This window comes from Arachis hypogaea, chromosome 20 (assembly GCF_003086295.3).
Source record: "Arachis hypogaea cultivar Tifrunner chromosome 20, arahy.Tifrunner.gnm2.J5K5, whole genome shotgun sequence".
NCBI lineage: Eukaryota > Viridiplantae > Streptophyta > Magnoliopsida > Fabales > Fabaceae > Arachis > Arachis hypogaea.
Window position 1 is genome coordinate 68688083 of NC_092055.1, and position 12201 is coordinate 68700283.

A 12201-nucleotide genomic window follows, 5' to 3' on the forward strand; every position below is an offset into this window, starting at 1 on the left:
CTACTTGTCTACAACCTGACCTAGTCATAACTGTCTGATGCGGAGTATATACATGCAGATCAAAAGGTAACTCTGACACTTTCAAGCCTAATTCCTCAACTTTAGCAAAAGAAATAAACGAATGCGAAGCTCCAGTATCATATAATGCAACTAAGGATTTATCACCAATTAGACATATACCTCTCATCAACGGATCCGCCTTAGAAGCATCCTTGGCATTCATAGCAAAGACTCGACCTTGATGCTAACTCTGGCCCGCATTCTGGTTCCTTCCACGAGTGCAATCCCTAGCAAAATGACCAGACAAGCCACAGTTGAAGCACCCACCTATACCAATCTTGCAAGAGTCATATGGATGAAAACATCCACAACGATCACAAGCTAAATTCGAAGAACTCTTACTCTGATTTCCTCTCCCTTTGCCACGCTGAATCTGGTCATGTGTGTTTTTTCTGAAGCCCCCTTGGCCTTGAGGTGCATATCCTCCTCTCTTGAAACTTTATCCTCTCGGATGAAAGTACTTGCCATGCCCCCGACTAGAGCTTCCTCCATGAGTGTCCTTAGATGCTGCCACGGTCTTGGCATACTCCTCCACTACTCTAGCCTTATTCACCAAGTCGGAGAAGACACAGATCTCTATAGGAGCCACAGCAGTCATAATGTTGTCCTTCAAACCCCTTTGGTACTTAATGCACCTCCAGCTCTCGAAAGTCTCCGGGTCACCCTGACACACCCGAGAAAACCTACAAAGCTCTTCGAACTTGTTGTACTACTCAGCCACATACATGGAACCTTGCTTCAGCTGCATTAGCTCCATCTGCTTCACTTCCCTTGCAGACTCAGGGAAGTATTTCTTATAGAAAGCCGTTTGGAATACCTCCCATGGAATGTTGGCGGTCTGAAGCTGTAGCAAACGACACTTAGCTTGCCACCAGGGCTGGGCTTCTCCCGCTAGCTGATAAGTGGAAAACTCTACATATTGATTGAGGGGAACATGCTGCGCCTGTAAAGCACTCTCCATAGCTCGGAACCAGTGGTCCGGTTCAGTAGGATTTTGGGACCCTCGGAAAGTTGGCAGATGAACCTTGAGGAACGTTGCCAAGGTCATTGGAACTCCTTCTGTGTTATCACCGTTACCCTCAGCATTATCATTGGCATTCCCTTCACCATTCCCGTTGCCATTTCCGTTCTCGGCCGGTTGGCCTAATCTCTGCACCGCTTGCAGAGTTGCAGCAGCATTAGCTTCCATGGTATTAGCGAGATTCGCCATTGCCGCCATGAATTTGGCATGATTATCAGTTGGTTGCTCATTCCTACTTTTCTGTGTACGTGTTCGACCTCGCCCGCGAGTAGCTATGTAGGGTTCCTGTCTACACCAAGCAATCGATATCAAGGTGATCAGTCTCAATATCAAAAGTCTAGTGCTTCAATTATCCCAAACCGGCACTCACAAGCAAGCATGCTATGCAATATCAAATAGGTAACCTAATAGCATCAAAGAAAAGACACACAGAGTATGCATTGGAGCACAATCGGTCCATCCCTCAGGCTCACGAGGACGAACCGCTCTGATACCACTAAATGTAACACCCTAATTAGCTTAAGCCTTACCTCACGTCGTAAAGCAAAGGTTAATGAGAGATTACGACAGTTCTAAGCTCATATATATATATATAGAGAGAGAGAGAGAGAGAGAGAGAGAAAGAATAGTATCATCTAGAAGCCCGATGAAGGATATAGCTCAAAAACAGGATTTTAAAAGCGTAAACCGTACTAATGAGCTACTAGCTTAAGGCACAAGAAATAGATAAGATGCAATAAAATATAAGTATATAATATCATAGGAAACTAGCCTCGACTTGCGGAGTTTAAGCCGGCTAGCCATATACAGGTATACAGAACCATACAGAAACTTGACAGTGTAAAAACAACTTATATAAGTTTTTCTCTCATAAAACAAGCCTCTAGGCTAAACCAAATACAAAAGAGAGATGTATAAACAAGATAAACCAAAAAGACTCCAAAAGAATCCAAGATCCTCCGCTTCTGTCACCATCCCAAGCAACTCACCGAGGTGGGTTGCGACCTGCATCTGAAAAACACAACAAAGATATGGTATGAGAACCGGAGGTTCTCAGTATGGTAACAGTGCCCAGTGATGTAGGATATAAGACCCCGGGACGCCAAAGGCAATCCTAAGCTCCATATCCATCACAAGATTCAAGCTTAAAGCATTCTAAAACAAATAAGAATAATATAAACCTTATCATAAATAAATCGGGTAATCTATCTTAAGGATTTCTACTCTAACCATACACCGCTGTCCCATAGCCTTCACCAACCTATCCTCCATGCGATCCCATCACCACCGCCTTCCGAACCTCCTTAATCCCAGTAGAAAGCACAATTAATAACAATGCAAGTAATTCACAAGTGAAAGAATACAAGGCAAGTAGATCAAGTAAGCAATTAGACATGTTATTCAACTAGGCATACAAGTACAAGTCGGCAAAGCAAACAAACAGATAGAAATGCATATGATCAATGCCTGCCCTACTGGCTGTGATATCACATTGTCGGTTCAACTGCCAACCTGACATATCTCCATGGAAACGTCGCCCTTCGGATTTCTCATATGGGAACCCCCGAGATATAGTGCTCGGATCACTGTCCAGGTACCGGCGCCTGCATGCCTATAGGTCCGAAGGGATGCGAGCGGGATACTCTTGCCACAGACCTCACATATCAATACAAGCGGGATGAACCACCGCCCTTACGCCGCCGCCGCTACCTCGACAGGCGGGATCCAACCGCCATCCCTGCCGGGCGCATAGCATCTCATAATCTCAATAAAAACAATATTTTAGTGATTTTCAGAAAACATTTTCAGTATACAGGGATCCATCATCTCAATCCGAGTCCCCGACTCATCTCAACCACTGTCCATTTATAACTCAGTTTCCAATGTCAAAAGTTCAACATTCCTTATCTCATATATCACTTATCCTCCACCTAACGTCAAATCATTCTCAGCACGCCAGAAACCTAGGCCTCCGTTTTCTAATTTATCATAAAATCATGTACTAGAACCCCTAAGTTATATCCCATGTTCTAATACCCAAAACTAGGCCCAAAAGTCTTAAAATGGTGTTTTAGAAGCTTAGAATCTTGTTGGAAAGGTAGAATAGTTGAAAAACAAGAAAAATTTAAGAAGCAGGATGTGTGCGGCCACACAGGGGTGTGTGCGTATGCACGCCAAGGAATTTTAAAATGTGTGCGTATGCATAGGGGTGTGCGTACGCACAGGTGACAAAATTTTTTTTTGAATCTGTGCACTCGCACAACCTGTGCCAGCGCCCCCAACAGACTGACCTTCCCGACGTGTGCGTACGCACAGACCTGTACGTCCGCACAGGTTGAAGTTTTTCCTTAGATATGTGCGCGCACAAGCTGTGCTAGCGCTGCGAACAGAGCGCACTTCCCTTCCTGTGCGTGCGCACAGATGTGTGCGTCCGCACAGGTCAAATATTTGTAGAGTGTACGTCCGCACGAGGGTGTGCGCCCGCACATATCAAAAATCATGAAATTCTGCAACTTTGCAAAATTTCAGATTTTTAACACCAATTTTGAATGATCATAACTCCCTCTAAAAAATTCAAATTTTTACAAACTTTATATCAATTTAAAGGGTTTTCAAAGATCTTTAATTATAAATAATTTTCAATCAATTTAGAAAACCGAGGCAAGAGTTATGATCGGACAAAGTTCATCAAAAACCCAATGTTACCAAACTTTACAATTACCACTATATCTTACCATACCCATACCAAATGATACCAAACCATCCAAAACTCCATTTTTCATCAAAGTGTACCTGTTGTATCATAATACACCAACTTTACCACATTCTCCTTATCATTTCATTACTATCAATTCCAACATCAACTATATGACACTTATGATCAAAATCACCATCAAACCCACCATTTCATAATTCATAACATAACACTACAATTATCATAAGGAACCAACTTCCAATCCATACAATCATTCAACAACATCATATCATTATAATTCATCATAGTCAACCCAACATTCATCAATTCATCAACATATAACACACCAACCATCATTTTAGTTCAACCTATCCTATTGGTCACTAACCTATGTGTCCATAAAGATTATATACTACATAGAGGAAATCGAAACCATACCTTGGCCGACTCCCTTTATGCACCCAAAATCCAACTTAGCACAAATAAGCTTCCAACCACAATCCAAGCTTTCAAATCCACTCTAATAAGCACAATTAAGTTCCAAGAGCTCCCAAAGCCACAATAATCAAACTATATACATATAAATCACCTCAAATCAACCTAGGGTTCCAATTAAATATAAATTCACAAGGTTTTAGTAGCTCTTACCTTCTCCAACAGGTTTACTAGCAAGAATTCAAGGCTAAGCAAGGATTAGAGAAACCTAAACATCCAAAATCACAAAAACTCATTTAATCAAAAACCCTATAAACCCAAAATTTTGAGGAGAGAAACTGAGAGGGATTCGAGCTTTCCTTAACAGTTTCTTATATGGTTTATGTAGAGCTCTTCACGAGGAACACGTAGCCACTGACGGCACGCAAATCAGAGCATTGTAGCTCGAGATATCGCGAAGAGAAGAGATGGGTGAATAGTGCTCTTGGGGTTTCTTTTCTTCTTCTTATCTTCAGCAATGTGTTGGGTGTGTTTGAGTGTTATGAGTGATTGGGTTCACTAATGAACCCTTTTATACGTTGGGCTTAGGTCCAACTTGGGCCCGGTCCAACCTGTTAGCGTTTTTAGCCCGTTTGGCCCAACTTCGGGCCAAACTTTTAAAATTAATGCCCGGTTTTCCATTTCTAATGTTTTTCTAAGATTTTTGCCAGTTTTTCACTTTTTCTCATGCAGTACTGGGCAGACTTGAACTGGTTCAACCGGTTCAACTGTCGGTTCGTGGTTTTTCACGTTTTTTCGCAGAAAGCACATTTTCTGACTCAGAAAAATCCACTGAGTCCAAAAATCACCTTTAAATCCTCAAATTCTCTCTCTAACTTTTCAGAATCTAATTTTGGCAATTAATCACTTAATTAACCGGTTGATTAGTTGTGGTTCTTACATCAACTCTCTGAATAAGCCATCATGCGTACGCGTCGATCCCATTCCACCACCCCCACGCGCACGCGTCGCTGCACGCGTACGCATGGATCGCCTTGTTTCACACACTTCTTTTCTCATCTTCTTTCCATTACTTTCTTTCTTCTTTCTTCTTTCCTTCTCCCACCCTTCATCCAACACTACCAAACACCATCTATAACCAATTCTTTTAGTTAGTCAGTTAGTTAGTTTGATTTTCATTTTGTTTTCTTTTTTTTTTCATTATAAGTGTTGGATTATTAATTTTGTTTGCTGTATATTGCTGCTTATTGCTAGCTGAATGCTATTTTAGCATAATTGTTATTGTTGGATTTTATTGTTGAGGTTACAATTTATTACTTGGTTTTGAGTTCTTCACACTTAACCTTTGTGAACACCAAGTGAATGAGAATTGCCTTCGAGCTTTTAAATCTTTTTGAATTGCATGATTTGGCCACCATGTGATTTGAATTCTTTTCTTTGATTAGGAAATTTCTTGATGGATGTTATGCATTTATCTTAATGCATTGTGTTTCTTGATCATATGCATCTATATGTTTTTGGCTTGAATGCTTTCTTGCTTCTTTAGTGCTTGTTTGGTTGTTGTAACATACGAGTTAAGAGCATCTCAAGCACACTAGGACAAGTGAAGTGCATGCTCTTTCTTTGTGTAACCGTGACATAGCTTTTTATGTTAGTATATGTGTTCTAAATTGCCCGTAATTTAGAATGTACATTTACTTTTATCAATGTCACACATTAGGTCACTCACTCAATTCTAGTGATTATTACCTCATTCCAACACTGTATGCTTCCTTGCTCTTGCATTTACTTTTCTTACTATCATGTCTTCTATTTTCAGGATGAGTCACTATAGGCGAAAATGGAAGTGGAAGAAAGAACACGCAGCAACTGGTTGATCTACCAGCTGAAGGTGGCAATCTGGCAAGTCGCCATACCCCCTTGCTCATCTTTGGATGCACCAAGGACGGTGTAAACTTTTAAGTGTGGGGAGGTCGTCTGACCGAATCGGCGCTTTTGGGTGACAAATTTCTAATCCTAACACTTTTGCATTTCATTTTTAGGTCTTTTAGGATTTTTTTTGCATTTTCTTATTTTGCATATATATACATAATAAGCTTAGTCAAAATAATGATATTTTTCAAGAAATTCATCTATAGAGCACCCCAATTGATTTGAGTAAAAAATTTTTCATCGAACTTGGTCGAATTATATCTTGTGAACATGTTTTGAGCTAAGAACACAAGCATATGTGTGTTTGGAGCCTAATTGTGTGGTTACATCACATAACCACTTATTTCCATTCTTGTGTGCATTGTTCTCTTTCTATGATTGTAATCTTTGATTTGTTTGATTCTTTATGTCCATTATTTTGTGTGTACATGCATTTATATGATTGAGGTCATCATTTCATTTAGCTCACTTACCCAAATAGCCTACCTTTTATATTCCATTGTTAGCCAACTTTGAGCCTACGATTAACCCACTTGGTTCATAATTTTAGCACATTACAAGCCTTAAAGCGGAAAACAATAAATGTCCTTTATTTGGATCTTTGATTAGCTTAGGCTAGTGAGTGTGTATCATTTAAGTGTGGGAAAACTTGGGACATTGGTTGAGAAAAAGGTGTATTTTGTATTTCTATTGAAAATAATGGGAAATGGGTACATACTCATGTGTTAATTAAATGTAAAACCATATGCATTGATACTTTTGTATATACTTTGTTGCAAAAAGAAAAAAATGAAAAAAAAATATATCAAAAAAGAAAAAAATAGAAAAAGAAAGAAAAAGAAAAGCAATAAGAAGAGGACAAAATGCCCCAAAGTGAAATAATAATCAATGCATATGAGTTGTGATCAAGAAAAGAATGTATGAGTATGTGAAAAAGTGAAGAATGCGTAGTTAGGTTTGTTTAGAATTGTATAGGTTGTTATATATGTTAGGTGGGAAGTTTAAGTTAATCAAAGATTCAAACTCAAGTCCACTTGACCATATGCATCCTTACCATGACCCTAGCCCCATTACAACCTATGGAAAGTCCTCATGATATTTGTATGCATGCATGAAATAATTGTTGATTGTTTGAAGAAAAACAAATCTTGAAAAGCATGATTAGAGGAGAATTGAGTGAATCAACCCTAGACAATTTAGCGATTAGAGCGGATACACATCCGGTGATGGTTCAATTGCTCAATTACATGTTTTCACCATGATCATCGCTTTTCTTGCAAGTTTGTAAAATTCTTTAATAGCTCAATTCAATTGTGGTTTGGCTTGGTTGTTAATACCCTTAGCTCTTGTGCTTATATATGCTTTCTTGGAAGTTGATTTATTTTGACCAAGCAATTGCATTCATTTAGATTGTTGCATGTAGGTAGATTGCATGTAGTTTATTTACATTATAATAAATGATGATATCCTTTGCCTCTTTCTTGGTTTAAGCATGAGGACATGCTTGGTTTAAGTGTGGGGAGATTTGATACACCACTATTTCGTGGTGCATTCTATGCTGAATTTAGGGGATTTTATCACCCTTTTCCCACATTTATTCCATGAAATGATATGGTTTCATGTATTTCTCCTAATTTGTGCTTTGATGAGCGGATAATTTATACGCTTTTTGGCATTATTTTTAGTATGTTTTTAGTATATTTTAATTTGTTTTTATTATATTTTTATTAGTTTTTAAATAAAAATCACTCTTCTGGACTTTACTATGAGTTTGTGTGTTTTTCTGTAACTTCAGGTATTTTCTGGCTGAAATTGAGGGACCTGAGCAAAAATCTGATTCAGAGGCTGAAAAAGGACTGCAGATGCTGTTGGATTCTGACCTCCCTGCACTCAAAGTGGATTTTCTGGAGCTACAGAAGCCCAATTGGCACGCTCTCAATTGCGTTGGAACGTAGACATCCTGGGCTTTTTAGCAATATATAATAGTCCATACTTTGCTCAAGATTTGATGGCCCAAACAGGCATTCCAAGTCAGCTTTAGAATTCTGGCATTTAACTCCAAATCTGGCACAAAAGCTGGAGTTAAATACCCAAACTGGCACAAAAGCTGGCGTTTAACTCCAAGAAAAGTCTCTACACGAAAATACTTCAATGCTCAGCCCAAGCACATACCAAGTGGGCCCGGAAGAAGATTTCTGCATTAATTATTGATTTCTGTAAACCCTAGGCTACTTGTTCTCTATAAATAGGACCTTTTGCTATTGTATTTTCATCTATCCTTTACTCAGACTTTGATAGACCTTTTCACGTTTGGGGCTGGCCTCACGGCCATGCCTAGACCCTCTTGTTCTTATGTATTTTTAACGGTGGAGTTTCTACACACCATAGATTAAGGTGTGGAGCTCTGCTGTTCTTCATGTATTAATACAAGTACTATTGTTTTTCTATTCAACTCAAGTCTATTTCTTCTCCAAGATATTCATTCATTCTTCAACTTGATGAATGTGATGATCCGTGACACTCATCATCATTCTCACCTATGAACACGTGACTGACAACCACTTCCGTTCTACATGCAAACAAGGTTGAATGCATATCTCTTGGGTTTCTAATCTAAGATTGGAACCTTCGTGGTATAGGCTAGAATTATTGGCGGCCATTCCTGAGATCCAGAATGTCTAAACCTTGTCTGTGGTATACTGAGTAGGATCTGGGAAGGGATGACTGTGACGAGCTTCAAACTCGCGATTGTGGGGCGTGTGACAGACGCAAAAGGATCAATGGATCCTATTTCGACATGATCGAGAACCGACAGCTGATTAGCCGATGTTGTGACAGAGCATCAGGACCATTTTCATTGAGAGGACGGGATGTAGCTATTGACAACGGTGATGCCCAACATAAAGCTTGCCATGGAAAGGAGTATGAATGATTGGAAGAAGGCAATAGAAAAGCAGAGGTTCAAGGGGAACAAAGCATCTTCATACGCTTATCTGAAATCCACCAATGAATTACATAAGTATCTCTATCTTTATTTTATGTTTATTTTCATCACCTTAAACTCCATAACCATTTGAATCCGCCTGACTGAGATTTACAAGATGACCATAGCTTGCTTCAAGCCAACAATCTCCGTGGGATCGACCCTTACTCACGTAAGGTTTATTACTTGGACGACCCAGTGCACTTGCTGGTTAGTTGTGCGGAATTGTGACAAAGTGTGATTCACGTTTGAGAGCTCCAAGTCCTTTGGCGCCATTGTTGATGATCGCAATTTCGCATACCAAGTTTTTGGCGCCGTTGCCGGGGATTGTACGAGTTTGGACAACTGACGGTTCATCTTGTTGCTTAGATTAGGTATCTTTTCTTCAGAATTTTTAAGAATGAATTCTAGAGTTTCAAGGTGATGTTCTTATCATCACAAAAGCTGATTGATTCTCATCAATTTAGCTGCTGAATGTAATGTCCTGCTGAAGCTTGGCCAAACATGTCTAATCCTTTTTTAGACTGAAGCTTTAGACTAACATTGCATGATTCCTGGAATTCTTATTAAAAGTTTTTATTCTCTTTATTTTCTTTTCTATATAATTTTCGAAAAAAAATACAAAAAATTTTAAAATCATAAAACCAAAAATATTTTATGTTTCTTGTTTGAGTCTATTATCTAATTTTAAGTTTGGTGTCAATTGCATGTCTTTATCCTTCTAATTTTCGAAAATTTATACATATTGTTCTTCATTGATCTTCAAGTTGTTCTTGATGATTTCATTGCTCTGATCTTCAAATTCTCTTGTTTTGTATGTTTTGTTGTTTCTTACATGCATTTTTACATTGTTATAGTCCTTCGTATACAAACTTTTAAGTTTGGTGTCTTACATGCATTGTTTATTTGATCTTAGTTGCATTCTTATTGATTCCCATCATCAAAAATTCAAAAATATTTTTTAAAACTATGTCTTTTCATGTCAATAATACAGAGAATTGAAGATTCAGAACATTCAGCAGAGGAATCAAACAGAAAATGCTGGGCGTTCAAAATGCCCAGTGAAGAAGGAAAACTGGCGTTTAAACGCTAGCCAGGGTACCTGGCTGGGCGTTTAACGCCCAAAAAGGTAGAGATTTGGGTGTTAAATGCCAGAATAGGCACCATTCTGGGCATTTAACGCCAGGATAACACTAGAGGGAAGATTGTTTTTAATTCACATTTTTTTCAAGTTTTCATAATTTTTCAAAATCAAATCTTTTTCAAATCATATCTTTTCAATCATATCTCTTTCAAAATCAATTTTTTTCCATTTTATATTTATTTTTACTATTTTCAAAAATCCTTGCTTCAATTCAAAATTTACTTCAAAAAATTTTCAAGTTGTTACTTGCCTATTAAGAAAGGATCAAACTTTAAATTCTAGAATCATATCTTCTAATTTCTTGTTAGTCAAGTAATCAACTTTAATTTTAAAACTTTCTCTTTTTAGTTTGATTTTCAATCATATCTTCTCAATCATATCTTTTCAATCACATCTTTTTCAAAATTAACTCTCAATCATATCTTTTTGATTTCTAATCTCAAAATTTTTTTTCAAAAATCACTTAATTTCTTTCCCAATCTTAATTTTCAAAAATCTCAATCAAAATTTCAAAATTTCTTTTAATTATTTCAAAATCTTCTTAATTTATTTTCGAAAATTCTTCCCCTCTTCTCACATCCTTCTATTTAAAGGACTAACACTCATCCTCAAGGTACAATTCGAACTCTCTCCTTCTTTATATGTTCGAATTCTCTTCCATCTACTTCCTCCTTCTATTCTTCTTTTCCTCTGACACCTCAAGGAATCTTTATACTGTGACATAGACGATTTCCTACTTTCTTGTTCTCTTCTCTTTCATATGAGCAGGAACAAAGATAAAGGCATACTTGTTCAAGCTGATCCTGAACCTGAAAGGACCTTGAAGAGAAAGCTAAGAGAAGATAAAGAATAATTCTCTTTAGAGGGCCTAACAGAACTCTTCAAAGAAGAAGAAACTATGGCAGCCGAAAACAACAACAATGCCAACAATGCAAGGAAGGTGCTTGGTGACTTTACTGCACCTACTCGTGATTTCTATGGGAGAAGCATCTCTATCCCTGCCATTGGAGCAAATAACTTTGAGCTTAAGCCTCAATTAGTTTCTCTAATGCAACAGAATTGCAAGTTTCATAGACTTCCATTGGAAGATCCTCATCAGTTATTAGCTGAGTTCTTGCAAATCTGTGACACTGTCAAGACCAATGGGGTTGACCCTGAAGTCTACAGACTTATGCTCTTTCCTTTTGCTGTAAGAGACAAAGCTAGGACATGGTTGGATTCACAACCTAAAGAAAGCCTGAACTCTTGGGAAAAGCTAGTTAATGCCTTCTTGGCAAAGTTCTTTCCACCTCAAAAATTGAGCAAGCTTAGAATGGAAGTCCAAACCTTCAGACAAAAGGAAGGAGAATCCCTCTATGAAGCTTGGGAAAGATACAAGCAATTGATCAGAAGGTGCCCTTCTGACATGCTTTCAGAATGGAGCATCATAGGAATCTTCTATGATGGTCTGTCTGAACTATCCAAGATGTCATTGGATAGCTCTGCTGGAGGATCTCTTCATCTGAAGAAGACGCCTACAGAAGCTCAAGAACTCATTGAAATGGTTGCAAATAACCAATTCATGTACACTTCTGAAAGGAATCCTGTGAATAATGGGATAGCTCAGAAGAAAGGAGTTCTTGAGATTGATACTCTGAATGCCATATTGGCTCAGAATAAAATATTGACCCAACAAGTCAATATGATTTCTTAGAGTCTGTCTGAAATGCAAGCAGCAACAGGCAGTACTAAGGAAGCTTCCTCTGAAGAAGAAGCTTATGATCCTGAGGACCCAGCAATGGAAGAGGTAAATTACATGGGAGAACCCTATGGAAACACCTATAATCCTTCATGGAGAAATCATCCAAATCTCTCATGGAAGGATCAACAGAGACCTCAACAAGGTTTCAACAACAACAATGGTGGAAGAAACAGCAATGGCAAGCCTTTTC

The 12201-nt window shown here is 38.4% G+C and overlaps 1 non-coding gene across 1 annotated transcript; it reads right to left on the reverse strand.

Annotated features, from left to right (window-relative positions):
* Nucleotides 1-11573: 11573 nt before the first annotated feature.
* On the reverse strand, nt 11574-11681 carry LOC112787825 (small nucleolar RNA R71). The gene has a single exon (XR_003195215.1). It is a non-coding gene; the product is annotated as a small nucleolar RNA R71 (small nucleolar RNA).
* Between the last annotated feature and the right edge of the window lie 520 nt (nt 11682-12201).